General features: G+C 36.3%; 1 protein-coding gene across 2 annotated transcripts in view; it reads left to right on the top strand.

Moving 5' to 3' along the window:
• Positions 1 to 7580: 7580 nt before the first annotated feature.
• MRAS (muscle RAS oncogene homolog) overlaps positions 7581 to 15182 on the top strand; it is a 107964-nt gene continuing 100362 nt past the window's right edge. Inside the window, exons 1-2 of one of the 2 annotated variants that reach the window (XM_051985620.1) lie at positions 7581 to 8085; positions 8686 to 8815. The gene's annotated coding sequence lies outside the window, so the exon portion shown is untranslated. The remainder of the gene's footprint in view (positions 8086 to 8685; positions 8816 to 15182) is intronic. The other variant, XM_051985619.1, reaches the window with a different exon arrangement.

A 15182-nucleotide genomic window follows, 5' to 3' on the forward strand; every position in this document is an offset into this window, starting at 1 on the left:
TTAGGTCCTTAATATCTCCCATTCTGAATCTAATAGAAGAAAAAAAGTGCTTTAGCATACTAGGGTTTGGGGGGCAGCAGCAAGCCAAGAAGGTTGAAAGGTACACTGTGAATGTAAGAGCATGACCTACATAAAGGAAAGGAATTGAGGAGTACTAAATAAGAGTCCAAATGAGTAATCAAAGATAAAAATTCTTAAATACCAGAAGGAAGAATGAGATGTCACGTCCAAGGTCCATGAAAACAGCAACCAAAGAGCTGAAGTAGCCAGGAAGTAGATGAGCACTTATTCAATGAATCCCGAGACAGATTTTTTTGGGGTCCTGACAAAATATCTTGCCAAGAGGGAAAAAAAAACAGATAGTAGGGCTGGTAGCCAGGAATATAAAATAGATGAACAAGAGACTAAAGACAGCACCGAAGAGAGGAACAACTACATAACACCTATAATCACACTCATTATCTCACTAGGCTAACCTCATTTGTCTTTATACTCCTCTGATTTGGATGAGAACCAATCCAAAGAGAGCCAGCCACTAAAAGTTTGCAAGTGATGATAAATATCTATAGCTAGTTGTAAATCTTGAGATTAGAAGAAGTGGTAGTTCTAGAGAAGAGGCATTTTTCTGAGAGATTTTAAAAGATAGTTTTCAGTGATTTTGATGAAACAATAGGGACTGTTATGAGAGACTGAAGAGTACCCACAGAAAGTTTTTATGGGCTTTTTAAGGGTGATTAAAAAAAAAAACAGAACTTAATGGGGCCAGATTTTTTTGGTGGTTACATATGTTAACACTTTCAGATGTACTTTTTTATATATAATAAGTTTCTGGACTTTAGGGGTAATAGAGGATTTTTTCCCCCACCAATATTGAGAGACAAAGAGATTGTTCTCAGTTTTACTCTTAGAGGAAGAGCAGATTTCCATATCACCCAGTCTTTTTTTTTTTTTTTTTTTTGATACACAGAAGACTTCTTTGTTCCATTAAAAAGAGAAATATTCTACTATCAAGGTGACACTGAGAGCTTCTAAAATTTGGGACATACTATTGGGTACAGTTGAAAGATTATGAGGAAAGTAATAAAGGAATTGCCTTTTAGAGTTCTAGGGGATCTAGGCCTCCAGGGATCAGGAAACTGCACAATTCCAGCATTTCAGAGTTGAAGTATTCAGCATCTACCTACTCCAATCCATACTGGCAAAATTATTCCTTCTACAACATAACAAAAAATCAGTCATTTAACATATGATCAAAGATCTCAAAAGAGGTAATTCACTAACTTCTGTTTTGTTCAGTTTTAATTTTTAGGCAGTTAGATGGCTGGACCTAAGTTAGAAAGATGAGTGTTTCTGAATTCAAATCTGGTCTTAGACACTTACTGGCTGTATGGTCTTGAGAAAGTCACTTAATACTCATTGCCTCAGTTTCCTTATTTGTAAAATGAGCTACAGAAGGCTACAACAAACCACTTTGCAAGTATCTTTGCCGAGAAAACCACAAATAGGATTATTAAGAGTCTGACATGACTGAAACCAACTGAAATCCTGTCCCCCACCCATTTTTAGTAAGTTTTTCCTTCTATCATGGACTAACTTTGCTTCTTTTTGACTCATTATTTCTAATTCTACTTTCTAGGGGCAAGGAATACAAGTCTAATACCCTTTTCTACATTATTGTGTTTCAAATATTTAAAGACTATATCATATTCCCTCTAAGCCTTATCTTCTCTAGGTTAAGCATTTCCAGATCTTTCAATCAGTTTTTATATGGCATGAACTTAAGACTCTTAACCACTCTCACCACCCACTTTTGGACTTTTTCCACCTTGTCAATATTCCTAAAATGTGATGCCCAGATGGAGCCCAATAATCCAAACTGTAAAACATCAAAACTTTTTGTGTGTGAGAAGGGGTGTCCACACTTATGATTTCCTTAGTAAAATGAGATTTAAGTGAAGACGTTTCCTCCACAGATAGAGATCAACAATTTTTCTACAATCTATAAGTTTAGGACAAGAGTTTCTGAATTTTTTGTGTGTCCTAGATCCCTTTGCCAGTCTAATAAAGTCTATGTACCCTTTTTTCAAAATAATGTTTCTAAATGAATAAAATATGTAAGATTATAATAGAAATTAATTATAATACAATTATTGTTTTTTAAAACCAAGTTCATAGACTGCATAGGCAAAGAATCCCTGATTTAGGGAGTTATCTGGGGCTACTGAGAGTATTCAAATCTAGGTCTTCTTCATTCCAGGTTTATCCATTACATAGCAATAAGACTATCACCTCCTAGTGATAGTTCCCAGAAGTTATGACTCCTTTGAGAACCCTAAAATTGTGTGTCACATCATACTGTTGGTTACAGATCTGTTTCAAACTATGCTGTAAGCATTCCTCTCATATCTTACACATACACACACATACACACACACACACACACACACACACAAACACACACACACGACAGAGACAGAGAAGGAGGAAGGGAGGAAAGAAGGGAGAGAAAGGGGGAGAGAGAAAGAGAGGGAGGGAGGAAGAGAGAGGGAGAGAGAAAAAGAGGGAAAAGAAAAAGGGAGAGAGAGAGAGAGAAACAGAGAGAGAGAGAGACAGAAACTGAGACAGAGACAGAGAGAGAGAGACAGAGAGAGTTGATTTTTTTTCTTTAAAAAGAAAGATTTTCACTTTTGATTAGAGAAATGCAAATGCAAATTAAAACAACTCTGAGATACACCTATAAAAGGGGAAACAAGCAAAAAAAAAAAAAGATGTTGGCGAGGATGTGGGAAAGAAAATTGGGACACTAATGCATTGCTGATAGAATTGTGAACTGATCCAAACATTCTGGAGAGCAATTTAGAACTATGCCCAAACTGTTCATACCTTTTGATCCAGAAATGCAATACCACTACTAGGTCTGCATCCCAAAGATATCATAAAAAGGGAAAAGAACTTACATGTACAAAAATATTCATTGCAGTCCTTTTTGTAGTGGCAAAATACTGGAAATTGAGGGGATGCCCATCAATTGAGGAATGACTGAAAAAGTTGTGGTATATGGATGTAATGAAATACTATCATGCAATGAGAAATGATGAGCAGACAGATTTCAGAAAAACCTGGAAAGACTTGTATGAACTGTTGCCAAGCGAAATGAGAACCATGAAAACATTGCACATAGTATCAGCTACATCATGTGATGATCAACTTAGTTCTCAGCAACAATGATCCAAGACAAGTACAAAGGACTCGTGATGGAAAATACTATCCATATCTGGATAAAGAACTGATAGACTCTGAATGCAGATCAAAGCATAATTTTTTCATTGTATTTTTTCATGGTTTTTTTCATAACTGTGATTAAAATGGAAATATACTTTTCATAATTGAACATATCTAATTTATATCAAATTGCTTACCATTTTAGAAAGAGGGTAGGGGAAGGAGGGAGAAAGAAAATTTGAAGCTCAGAATCTTATAAAAATGATCACTCAAAATTATCTTCGCATATAATTGGGGAAAATAAAATATTAAATAATAATAAAAATTGTATAAATGTCATTTTTAGAATATCATTATGTATGTGTGTATATACAACCCCCCACACACACACATACACACACACATTAATTGCTTATACATCTTAGATAACAAACTTATTGTGAAAATTTGATTTCTCCCATTTTACTGTTTCCCTTTTTATCCTAGGTATATTAATTTTGTTTACATTGAATTTTTCAGTTTCATATAAGTAAAGTGAATTTGATTTTTTAAACCAAGAATAAAACTACACATTTAAACATAATGAATTTTATCTTTTATGATTCAGCCTAATGTCCTTGCATGCCAAAGTCATTTTGATTCGTAATTCTGTCATCCAGGGTATGATATATTCTTCCTAGCTTTGTTTCATTATACCATCTCTGCTTTTATCCATGTCATCAATAAAACTGCACAAGCAAGTGCAAATCCTGACTCTACTGATAACATCATTCCAAGTTGATGCTAAATTCTTTGGGTCCAACCATTCAACCAATTCCAAATCCACATAACTATGTTATAATTTCCCTCATATCTCTCCATTCTTTACACAAGAATAGCACAAAATAATTTATCAAAAGCTTTGTTAAAATTAAGGACACATAGTAACTGTCAAAAAAAAAAAAAAGGAAAAAAAATTAGTCTGGCCTGATCTTTTCTGGAAATCATGCAAGTTATTTTTTTCATCATCTTCTCCCTTTCTAGAAGTTAATAAGTCATTCCTTCAGTTAACAAACATTTATTGAGTATTTACTATATGCCAGGCATTGAGTCACTTTGTCACATACATATGCCCATACATATGAGATATATGGAAAGTAAATAAAGAGATCTCAGAGGAAAGGGATGAGGAAAAGCTTTCTTTTCTTAACAAAATGATCCAGACAAAATTTAATTGTCAGGAATTAGAACCAGTCTCATTGACCTATGGTTTTAGATATTATTCTTTTAATATTTTGGAAAATCAAGACAATATTTGCCCTAGGTGGTGAAGCAGATACAGTGCTGTGTCTGGAGGCAAGAAGACTTATCTTCCTGAGTTCAAAGTTGCCCTCACACACTAAATAACTGTGAGACCCTAGGCAAGTCACTTAACTCCATTTGCCTCAGTTTCCTCATCTGTAAAATGATCTAGGAAAGGAAACATTCCAGTATCTCTGCCAAGAACACTGCATATGGAGTCATGAACAGTTGGCCATGCCTAAAACAAATGAACAACAACAATCTCTCTCATTTTTCTTTCCTCACCTGAAGATGTCATTCAGGCAGGGCAGATGGCTTGAATTCATCAAGAACAGACAGAACCTCTCCTACTATCTTCTAATTTATCTTGAATATCACCTCCTCACTGGCTATTTTTGTGTTGTCCTTTCCATTCCAACAATCATTCTCCTTGGCAAACAAGATAGAAACAAAATAGGAGTGGGGCAGCTCTGTCTTCTCTCATCAGTTACAGTCATATTATCCACTCCCAAGAAACATTTCTATCCTTTTTTTTTTTTAAATCCTCCTCCTTTCCCTAATTTAGCTTTCCATTCACACCCCACCTACCACCTCCACTTTCTCATTGTCCTTAGCTTCCCTTTCCAGCATCAGCTCATTCTGAGCTTTAGCACTCTTGGCACTATTTTTACAGGACTATTCCACAGTTCTGTATTTATTCTCTGTTCTCTGGCCTTGGTTCATCTTCTACATATGCCTTTTAAAAATCTAAATTGGTTAATGATTTCCCGGATTCTTCTTATTGGTCTCTTTTAATAACTCTATTTCTTCCCCATGACAAATTATTTCTTTTTGTGTCTCCAGAATATAATTCTTGAGGACCTTCTATTCCTCCTAGCCAGGCTTACTCTTGAATTGTAGTGTGATAAATGTATATACTCAGAAGAACCATAGATAGAAACTTCCTATCTCTATTTAATTCATCCTTTACTCAGCTATTCAAAATAAACTTACTAATGCATTTGTCTGACTCCTTTGCTCAAAAGCCTTTAGTGAATATACACTCAATGATAAAACAAAAACTTTTCTACTTAGCAATCAATGAATATTTATTAAACACCTGCTGTGTACTGGCCATTGTGCTAAGTGCTGGGGATACAGAAAAAGACTAAAGACATCTCCTGACTAAAGAGTTTACAATCTAATGAGGGAGAAAACATGTAAACAAATATATATAAAGCAAGTTTATATAGGATAAATAAGAAATAACTCACAGATGGAAAGTGCTAGAATTAAGAGGGGTTAGGAAAAAACTTCATGGAAAAAATAGCATTTAAGTTGGTTGTTAAAATCAGAAATCAGGAGTTAGAGTTGAAAGGGGAAAAGTATTACTGGCATGGGGCACAGTCAGATATAATATCAGGAGCAGAGAGATGCAGTGTCTTGTTCACTGGTATTTGAAACCTTCTACAAACTGGGCTTCAACCTACCTCTCCATCCTCAGTTGATATAACTTCACTTTGACATACTCTTAAGTTCCATCCACATTTGATTATTGACTGCTCCCCAAATTTGACATGCTGTCCCTTACCTCTATGCATTACTATATCCTATCCTTTAAGACTGGAGTATACTCCCTTTCCATCTTCCCCTTTCTCAATTATTCTTTCCTTAAAGGTTCAGTTCAGATATCACTTTCATTGTGGAACTTTCTTTAAAAATGTTCTTAGAGTACATTGGGGAGGGGAGAGGGATATATTTTCACTATCACAATGTACCACAATGTAATATTAATTTGTGTTTATGCTGTACTTAAGCTGCTGCTCTTTCTGCACTTCCTTGAAGGGAAACAATATAATCTTTTTTTGATCCCAAAACCTAGTACCTACAGTAACTTAAATACTGATACTTACTGATAATACTGAGACACTTAAAAAATGTTTGTGGAACCTTGAATAGAATACAACAGTGAACATATATGTAATTTGGTAAGTAAAAAGTACTAACTAGTGAAAATAGATGGATGAAAGTGATTGGTTTGGTAGGTAAATGATTTAGAAGGTTGAATGAATAAAAGAAAAAGTAAGTCAGTAGCAGAAACAAGATCCCAGGATGCTAACCACACTACATTTTCAAGTGTAAAAAGAATAATGCTAAAGAAATATAAGGAGCCTATCAGATTAGTCTCACAGGTCTGAAAGAAGCAGGGGCCAGTTAAAAGAAATAAAGCTTAGAGATTTTTACTAAAAAAAAGTACATGAAACTTCTCCAGGTAACTCGTGTTCATAGCAATAGACCCAAAACTGGAGGCATAGAACAAATTAAGATGTGTTTTCCATAAGTACAGAGCAATGTGTCCAGAGGGGAAAAATGTGGAGTTCTAATTTGACAGGATGATATTTTTTGTTATGTCTTCAATATTGATGCAATTCAATAAATATTCATTGTCTGTTCTGTGCATCTAGATAGCACAGTGAATAAAGTGCCATACTTTGGAATCAGGAAAACTATTCTTCCCGAGTTAAAATCTGGCTTAAGACACTAGCTGTGTGACCCTGGACAAGTCACTTAACCCTGTTTGCCTCAGTTTCGTCATCTGTCAAGTGATCTGGAGAAGGAAATGATAAACCACTCCAGTACCTTGGCCAAGAAAACCCTAAACGGGGCCACAGAGTCGGGCGACTGAACAATTGTGCAAGATGCCACTGTTTACGATGCTTGCAACTAAAAAAAGCTTAACTAAATCTGTAAAAAGTACCTTTTTTTTTTTTTGGGGGGGGGGAATGATCCTGAGGGCATGCAATTTAAATTTACAGCACTGACACTGAACTTTATTAGATTATGTTAATATTTGTTTTTTGATTCGGAAAGATGTGTGCTTCAAGTTCTGGCCGATTCACTTTCTCCTTCTAAGAGCCTGGGGGTGGGGGACTTAGAATTTAAGGTTCTCTGTCACAGGCTTCCCTTAAGGTCCCCCCGACAAGTTTCCCACTTTTAGTCCACCTTAAAGCCAGCTCACTGGAGCTCCAATGGCCGGATTGGGCTATTTGTGAGAAGAAAAGCAGGGGGGCGGGAGTTGGGAGAACGAAACCAGCTGGAGGTCAGCGTCCTTTCCCCAGACTCCCAGCTGGACCCGAGGGCTTGCTCAAGCATTTCGGCTCTGTGGCTCCCACGTCTCTGCCGACCACTGGGGTGCAGAACGCCACGAAGGCCGAGGGGCAATGTTGAACTCCCCCCGCCATTTCCATGCAAGGCTATTTTTAGCCGCCGCTGTTGCAATATAAAGAATGTTTGGCGTGGGGAGCTCTTTGCAGAGAGGGTGCGTTGTCACTTTAAGGAGGAGCTGGACTTCAGGGGGTGGGGACAGTTAGTGGAGGGGCTGAGGTGGCCTGGGTTTCAACCACTACCTTGGGAAGATCGAGGTTGTGTTGTGTGTGTGGGTCTGTGTGCCTAAAGACTCCTTACTAAAAGGGTTTGCAAAAGACTCCGGGAAAGCGACCATGGATTTGTTACGGGAGGCCGATTGATTTTCCTAGCGCCAGCGTTAAGCAGTGATTTCACCCGAGAAGGACTGTGCGACAGCTGGCTGGCGTGGCTTTGGGGGTGAGTAGCCCTCAAAATGGGGGGGCGGGAGGGAGAAAACTGCGAAAGGCAGCGAGAAGAATCCTTTGATTTTTGCCCTTCCATAGCAAAAGGGACTCCGAATGAACAAGCTGCAGCATCCCCCTATGATGAGAGCTTGTGCATTGTTCAAGGGCAGGATGGGCACCGTTCACCCTATCTCTTCCCCTCTCCCTGTGAGATTGTGGTCACGCGTTTCAATCAATGTCCTCTTGTGTACATCAGACCACAGGATTTTGCATTACTTCAAGCGCATCTTATGATGCCTGATTTGAGAGAAAATAAGAGAGAGGAACTCATCCCTCTACCCCAGCCCCGAAAGATGCTTCGGGAGAAGCTCTAAGTTGAAAACAGCCCTTGTAGTCTTTTGCCCAAGCTATGGGGAAGGGTATATGTATCAGGGAGAAGTGCTGAACTTGGGAGCTCTTTTAGTGGACTGGAAGGATGAAATGGCAAAGTGCTCTGCTTTTTATTCTCTCTTTTGAAAGTGAAAATAATGATGATAAAAAGAATAGCTGTAATTAGCCATTCCTCGGAGCAATTAACCAAAGCAATACTTTTTTTTTTTTTTAAACCCTATAGCACTGGCTCGTTTTCAAGCCAGAGAAGCATGTGGCTGGCTTTTGGATCGACTCTTTGGATTAGTGGAGCTGGTTTCCTTGTCAATCTCAAGGCCTAGGTTAGATCCACGTTTTGAAGGAACCAGTCAGAGGTGAGATCCTGTCATTCTACACTTAGTCCTTCCTTTCCCTCTTTCTTCCCAACATCACTAGGTATTTCTCCTCCAGAATCCACAGGCTTTTATTGACAATGCCAAAAAATTGGGACTTGGAGGGGGGTTTTCCATGAAGTCACTGGAAAGAACTTTCTACCAAAGGTTGCTTTAAAAAACAAACAAACAAATGAAAAAGCGCCAATGCTTCAAATAAAGGGGAGGAAAGGAGCTGCTTTTGGAGTGAATGGAACATTCCAAGTCTGGGGAAGATTAGTTGTTTGAGTTTCTAAATGGTAAATCATCTGTGGGTTAAAGCCTAAAGTTCATAGTAGTCTCCCTACGAATAAAACCCTTAGCTAGTGAAATCTTGAAATTCTTTTTCCTTAAAATGCCTTCTGCAACCTCTTCTGCCTGAATATATAGCTTGAATCTAGTTTTTTCCTATCACTTTTCAGTGTGGTGTGTTTTTTACTTGAAGTGATCCAATAGATTTCATGTTTTGCTTACACAATTATTTATTCTGGTTTGTAACATGAAGTTCTAGAATGCTAATGATTTTTTTTATCAAGTTATTTTTCAAAATGATTCAACTTGAGAGTAGATTATAATTTGTGGAAGTAGGTCTGGCTAAAAAGGGGAAATTAGGATCAATGGCTCCTTCTAGACAGATTGCTTAGAAAATCTCTTCTTGGATTCACAATAACAATTTTAATAGCTTTACAGCACCATGAGTCAGAGGAGACTTGGGATTTTTTTTCTTAGCCTAAGTTATTTATCCTTTCTAAAGGTTCTACTTTTCTTATCTATAAAGTGATAAGACTAGAGGTCCTTCACTGTTTTGTGCTTTGTCTTGCTTGATCTCTGTGATGACTCTGCAAGGTAGGAGTATCAGCAATGAATCCCCATTTTATAGAGAAAACTTAGTGACTTGCTCAAGATCCTGTAAGGAAGAACCTTGCCTAAAAGCCCAGATCTTTTGAAACTAAGCAAGTTGCTCTTCCCACTATACTGCTGTAACTTTTCTCTTAAGTGACTGTTACTATTTGAGGTGCAGCTGAACCAGGAGGCAAAAAGAACTGAGTTCAAATATTGCCTCTGATTCTTTGTGTTTATGGCTATGGACTCTTAATTTCCTCATATGTAAAATATTACTTACAAAGTGCTCTGCTTTTTATTCTTCTCTCTTTTGAAAGTGAAAATAATGATGATAAAAATAATAGGTGTCATTAGCCATTCTTGTAATTTTACGTATATAAAATATATAAAAGCAGAATGTAAAATGTGAAATAATGCCTAAAATAATACCTGTAATGACCCATGAGCTGAAGAAAAATGTTTTCAAAACTTTAAAGCACCACAGAGATATCATTTATTATCATTATAAATCCCTAAATCCCGAGACAAAAAAAAAAAAAAAGAAAAAAAGAAAACAGACTTAAAGCAACTTCATTACTCATAGGTACCTCCCAGTAACTCAAGGAAGGAGAGACCGATAACAACCAGGGAGATCACTGTCTATAGTTAACCCACTTCAGCTTACTGTACTTAAGTTGCTTAGACATCTGAGCTGTTCATTTTAAAAGCCCAGCCCTGTGTGGGTGTGTTATGATGAGTGTGGTTTCAGAACGAATGGACTGGATGTTTTCCAAGGCTTTCTTGTTGGTGAGGTTACTTGTCTAGTCACTGAATATTCAGTATGGCTCATAGGTGGCAATGGTGCAGCTATCCAAGAAACCAAGAAGATATATTTTCTGCAGAAGGTTTAGATCTTGTAATCATAAATGAAGGTTGAAATCATTTCTGCTTTAGTGACCTTTCATTAGTTTAAGAGCTTGATACCATGCTTAGTTCTCTAGTGAAATAGAAAGGATTAAGCCCCTATAATGTGCGTGATATTGTTCTAAATACTGGGGATTCAAATAAAAAAATCAAGGCAACACCTTCCTGTTAAATAACTCACATTCTGATTCAGAGTTCATATTTGTTATGTTCAACTCAGAGCAGATAAAATCCAGGTAGCACTCCGTTTCTTATAGGTAGAGTAACAGCTCTCATATCTTCCTAAAGAACTTGAATTTTATCAAAGAATCAAAGCTGTAAGATTAACCTTACAAATCTCATTTTACAGGTAAAGAAACTGAGGTTGAGAAAAACTAAGTGAAATTCCTAAAATCATTATACGTAATAGAGCTAGGATTAAAATCCAGGGCCTCTAAACACAAAGCCAGTGATCTTTCTATGACAGCATATAATCAGTGAGTCATTGTAAATGTGTTGCCTGGAGAACCAAATTCACTCATATTTTCAGTTCTATATTTCTAGTGAAAATCTTACCCTGTGCTGCAATATATTTGCTTTGGCTTTAGAAACTACACATTCTTCTTTCTATCTTTCCCCCACCTCCTACAATTTAGGAGCTTGATTAATTTTTTTGATTTTGGAGAGAAAGAAATATAAAGAACATTCACTTGTTTGTTTATCTAAAGATAGCATATTGATTGAGGGCACTTAATTCCAGTTTCATTAAAATCCTAAGGATCCACAGAAGAGTTTTAAAAGATTGAGAAAGATTCATAGCAGGGCTTTTTGACTCTGAGATGGTTATTCCCTGGGTCATGCCCATTGGATTTTTCCTTACCTGGCCCTGTCCTTTTTTGACTTCTATTATGTTTGTAGGTACTAAAGCTGAATGATCATTAGAGAGTCCTCAGGTGTGTCCTTTCTGGCTCTATTTTTGTAATGTCGCATTGCCCACTGTTCTAGATTTAATCTTTCAAGTTATAGTTGTTATAAACTTTGAAGATTTTTCTCCCAACTAGCACTGATTGGTTGAGTTCCCAGAGTTAGACTGGCTATATCATCCTCTTGGGATTTTAGGAATAGCCTTGAGATATCAGAAGGTATCTTCTAATGCCATTGGCTCAAGTCACCACAGGTGTTCTTCCTTCCAAGATTATCAATTCAGAATCAATTTAGTCAGTTGGCCTTTAAGTAGCTCTGAGAAAGGAATATTTATTAAAATATACAATATGAAAAATTGGTACATAATCTCCCACAAATGCATAGACCATAGGAAAATGAGGAAGCATATAAATGTGGGCAGCTCCTTGCTGCTGTAGACCCTTTTCTCCCATTCTTGAGGGTCTCAGAAAGGTCTCCTTGGGCATGAAGTAGTCTCATTGCTTCTGGTAGATCTTTGAATCTAGGTTGTCTGGATCCTGATGATTCAGTCTCTGGTGGCAGTCAAATTCCACTAATCTGTCCCCCCAAAATCATGATTCTCATGTATCATCATTCTTGTCAAATGCTTTTTTCACACTTAATTGAAGATCTTTTTATTGATTGAGACATGATCTTATCTGATTATTATATTAGAGTCTAAATGGAGTATAGTAACTTTAAAAACTTATCCTCTTTACAAAGTTATCATGTAGTATTTTTTTAAGGACAAAGTAGGCATGGAACTTGCCTAGAGGGATGGTGATGAAATGGAAATATACTTGAAGAGGAAAAACGAGTACAGCTATGTAATTTTAAGTAAGATTACACTGAATATAACAACTGGTACAGTGAAATGCTAAGCACCTAGTAACTTAGGGGCCAGAATTTGTTGAGTCCTTCATAAATCTATGTATAAGGTGTGTTGTCAGTCCAAAGTACTTTGCTTATAAGATTCCATATGAGCTTCAAGAGCACACTTATCTAGCCAAGACAGTCTATATGCCTTTGTTTTTTATGAACCCCATTGAAACAATTTATTTCCCATCTCGCTCTCTCTGTTGTCTTGAATATAGTAGATAGTTAATAAATCCTTATTGAATTAAATCATAAATGCACATTGAATTGAATGTTTAAAGCTTATTATGAATTCTCTACATATCCCAAAATTTATCCTGACTCTAACTTCCTGGTTCTATCTTCTCTATTGCGTGTGTCAATTTGTACACAGGAAAGGTAGAATAAGACTTGGTCTAATACCCACTTGTGTTTTGATCCACTGACGAGGAGGAATGACAGTATTTAGTCTGAGACTAATCATATCCTGCAATTGTTTTAGAAAGTTAGCAAATTTCTTAAGAGCAGCCTAGCTTGCTTAATTCATTTAGTCCATAATATCAAATGATTAGTTGAAACTGATCAAACACAATTTGGACATCTTGATCTTGTTCTCTATATATTTGCTGTGTTAGAAGTGCAAAGCATGTTTACCATATTATAATCTAAAGCTAGAGCTCATTGATCCCAAAAGGGTTTAAAGATAGTCTTAACTACTTCACAGACCAAAGAGGATTTGTCAACTTGGATAAGAAGCAATCTATCTTTATTTTCCACTAACTTCCAACTGAAATTCAACATTTTCTCCAATTATTGAAAAAAGATTGTGAAAAAGGAAGCCAGAGGTTTCACTAGGTTGGCAAAAGAGTCAATGATATATCTATTTTTTAAAGTAAAGGAAGGAGAAAAAGAGGAAGGGAAGGAAGGAGGAAAATAGGAAAGGAGCGAGGAAGAGAGGGAAGGCTGAGAACCCTTGGTCCAAAGCAACATTGTAGTTCTGAAGTGCCTGCTTGATACTCGAGAATTCCAGTGAGTATCTGGCTATGGAGATCTGAAAGAAGCAACAACTGTTTCTCATTGAAGCTGTGGAGTTCCTTGAAATCTTACAGCATTTCTTCAGTGTTTTGTATGTTTAGAGGCATGTCTCACTAGAGTTTAAGCACAGTACCTGGTGCTTAATAGTTGCTTATTGACTTGACTTGTGAGTCCATTGCCTCCTGTGATATACTCTGCCTCTCTAAGGGATAAATCCATGTCAAAGTGCATCTGAACTCCTTTCCAATAAGTTGGCCTTGACTTCTAATTTCCTATTTTCTAGCTTTCTCCATAACCATAGAAAGAACTAGTAGGAAAGAAAAGAAAGACACAGAGTTTCCTTTTTCCTGCTTATCTTGTTCTTTCTTCTGTGCAGGAGAAAAAACAAAATCAGTTAATATGAATATCTGTTCAGAATATAAAATCCCCCATGACATTGTTCCCCTAACAAGGAGACAATTTTCTACTTCATCCTTTATAGTTTCCTGCCTTCCTTTAGTTGTTTGCTTTGTAGTTGAAGTCAGGTATAACTTAATTGATATCCAAAAATTGTACATTTTTTCTTCTAAAAGTTTTTAATTTATATATATGTAGTTTTTGTATCATCTTTATTTCTGAGGATACCTTTGTTCCCTATCTAGAAAACCATCCTTTCTAGTAAAGATTTTAAAAAGGAGAGGAAAAATAAGCAATAAAGCAAAACTAAACATTATATAAACAGCATGTGCAATATTTTACTTCCATAATATCCTGCTTTTTCAAAGAAGGGAGAGATATGTATTTTCTTATCTCTCCTCTAAGGGTTCATTTTTATTATTATAATTAGTAAGTATGAAATTTTTATTTTTTTGTTGTTGTTCCAATTACATTGTTTTATATATTTTTGGGATGTCCTGCATATTTCACTTTTCAACAATTCATGAGTCTTCTCATGTTTCTCTGAATTCTTTCTATTCATCACTTTTTATGTCACAGTAATTTTCCATTCACAGTCCACAATTTGTTTGGCCATTCCCTAATTGATGGGCATCTACTTTGTTTTCAATTCTTTGCTAATGTAAAACATGTTGCTGTGAATATTTTGATGTGTGGAGAACCTCTCTATCTTTGACTTCCTATTTGCTCTTTTTTTGAATAGTTCTTCCTTCTTAAACTTTATAAGAAACTTTCAACAATAACTTCTGTTAAAAAAAATTAAAATCAGAACCAGTTATCTCACAGACCCCATATGTATCCCTGAGGCAGAAAAGAACTTTGGGTACAAAATCTAAATAAGATTTTTCAATAAACATTTACTCTGGTTTCATAATAGCCTCAGTTAATGAAACCCACATACACAGGTTTAGCTAGATGGCTATAAGAAATTGTGACTACCTTTTTCCAGAGCTACTAATAAGATGCAAAGCTGCTATATCTGACTGTTTCTTTTTTTCCATTTCCTGAGCTTTTCTTTCATCTATGCCTTAATGAAGGTGTTGATGAGCAATGAAATAGGGAAAGGCAGAGAAAATTAAAGCACAGAGACTTGGAGAATTGAGACTTGCCTCTCTTTGGAAAATGTTCTGAGATTGATTTGTCAGAGATTATTTCCCGTCCATTAATATTGAAGTATAGAGATTTATACAACTACCCAACTAGATTTTTCCTTTTTTTAAAAAAAAAATGAACCAATCAAATAGCATTTATTAAACACTGACACTGTACTAAATCATGGTATACAAAAAAAGGTAACAGACTACCCCTGAATACTATTATGTTATTTTTTTTTTAAAAA

The sequence above is a fragment of the Antechinus flavipes genome, chromosome 3 (genome assembly GCF_016432865.1).
Source record: "Antechinus flavipes isolate AdamAnt ecotype Samford, QLD, Australia chromosome 3, AdamAnt_v2, whole genome shotgun sequence".
NCBI lineage: Eukaryota > Metazoa > Chordata > Mammalia > Dasyuromorphia > Dasyuridae > Antechinus > Antechinus flavipes.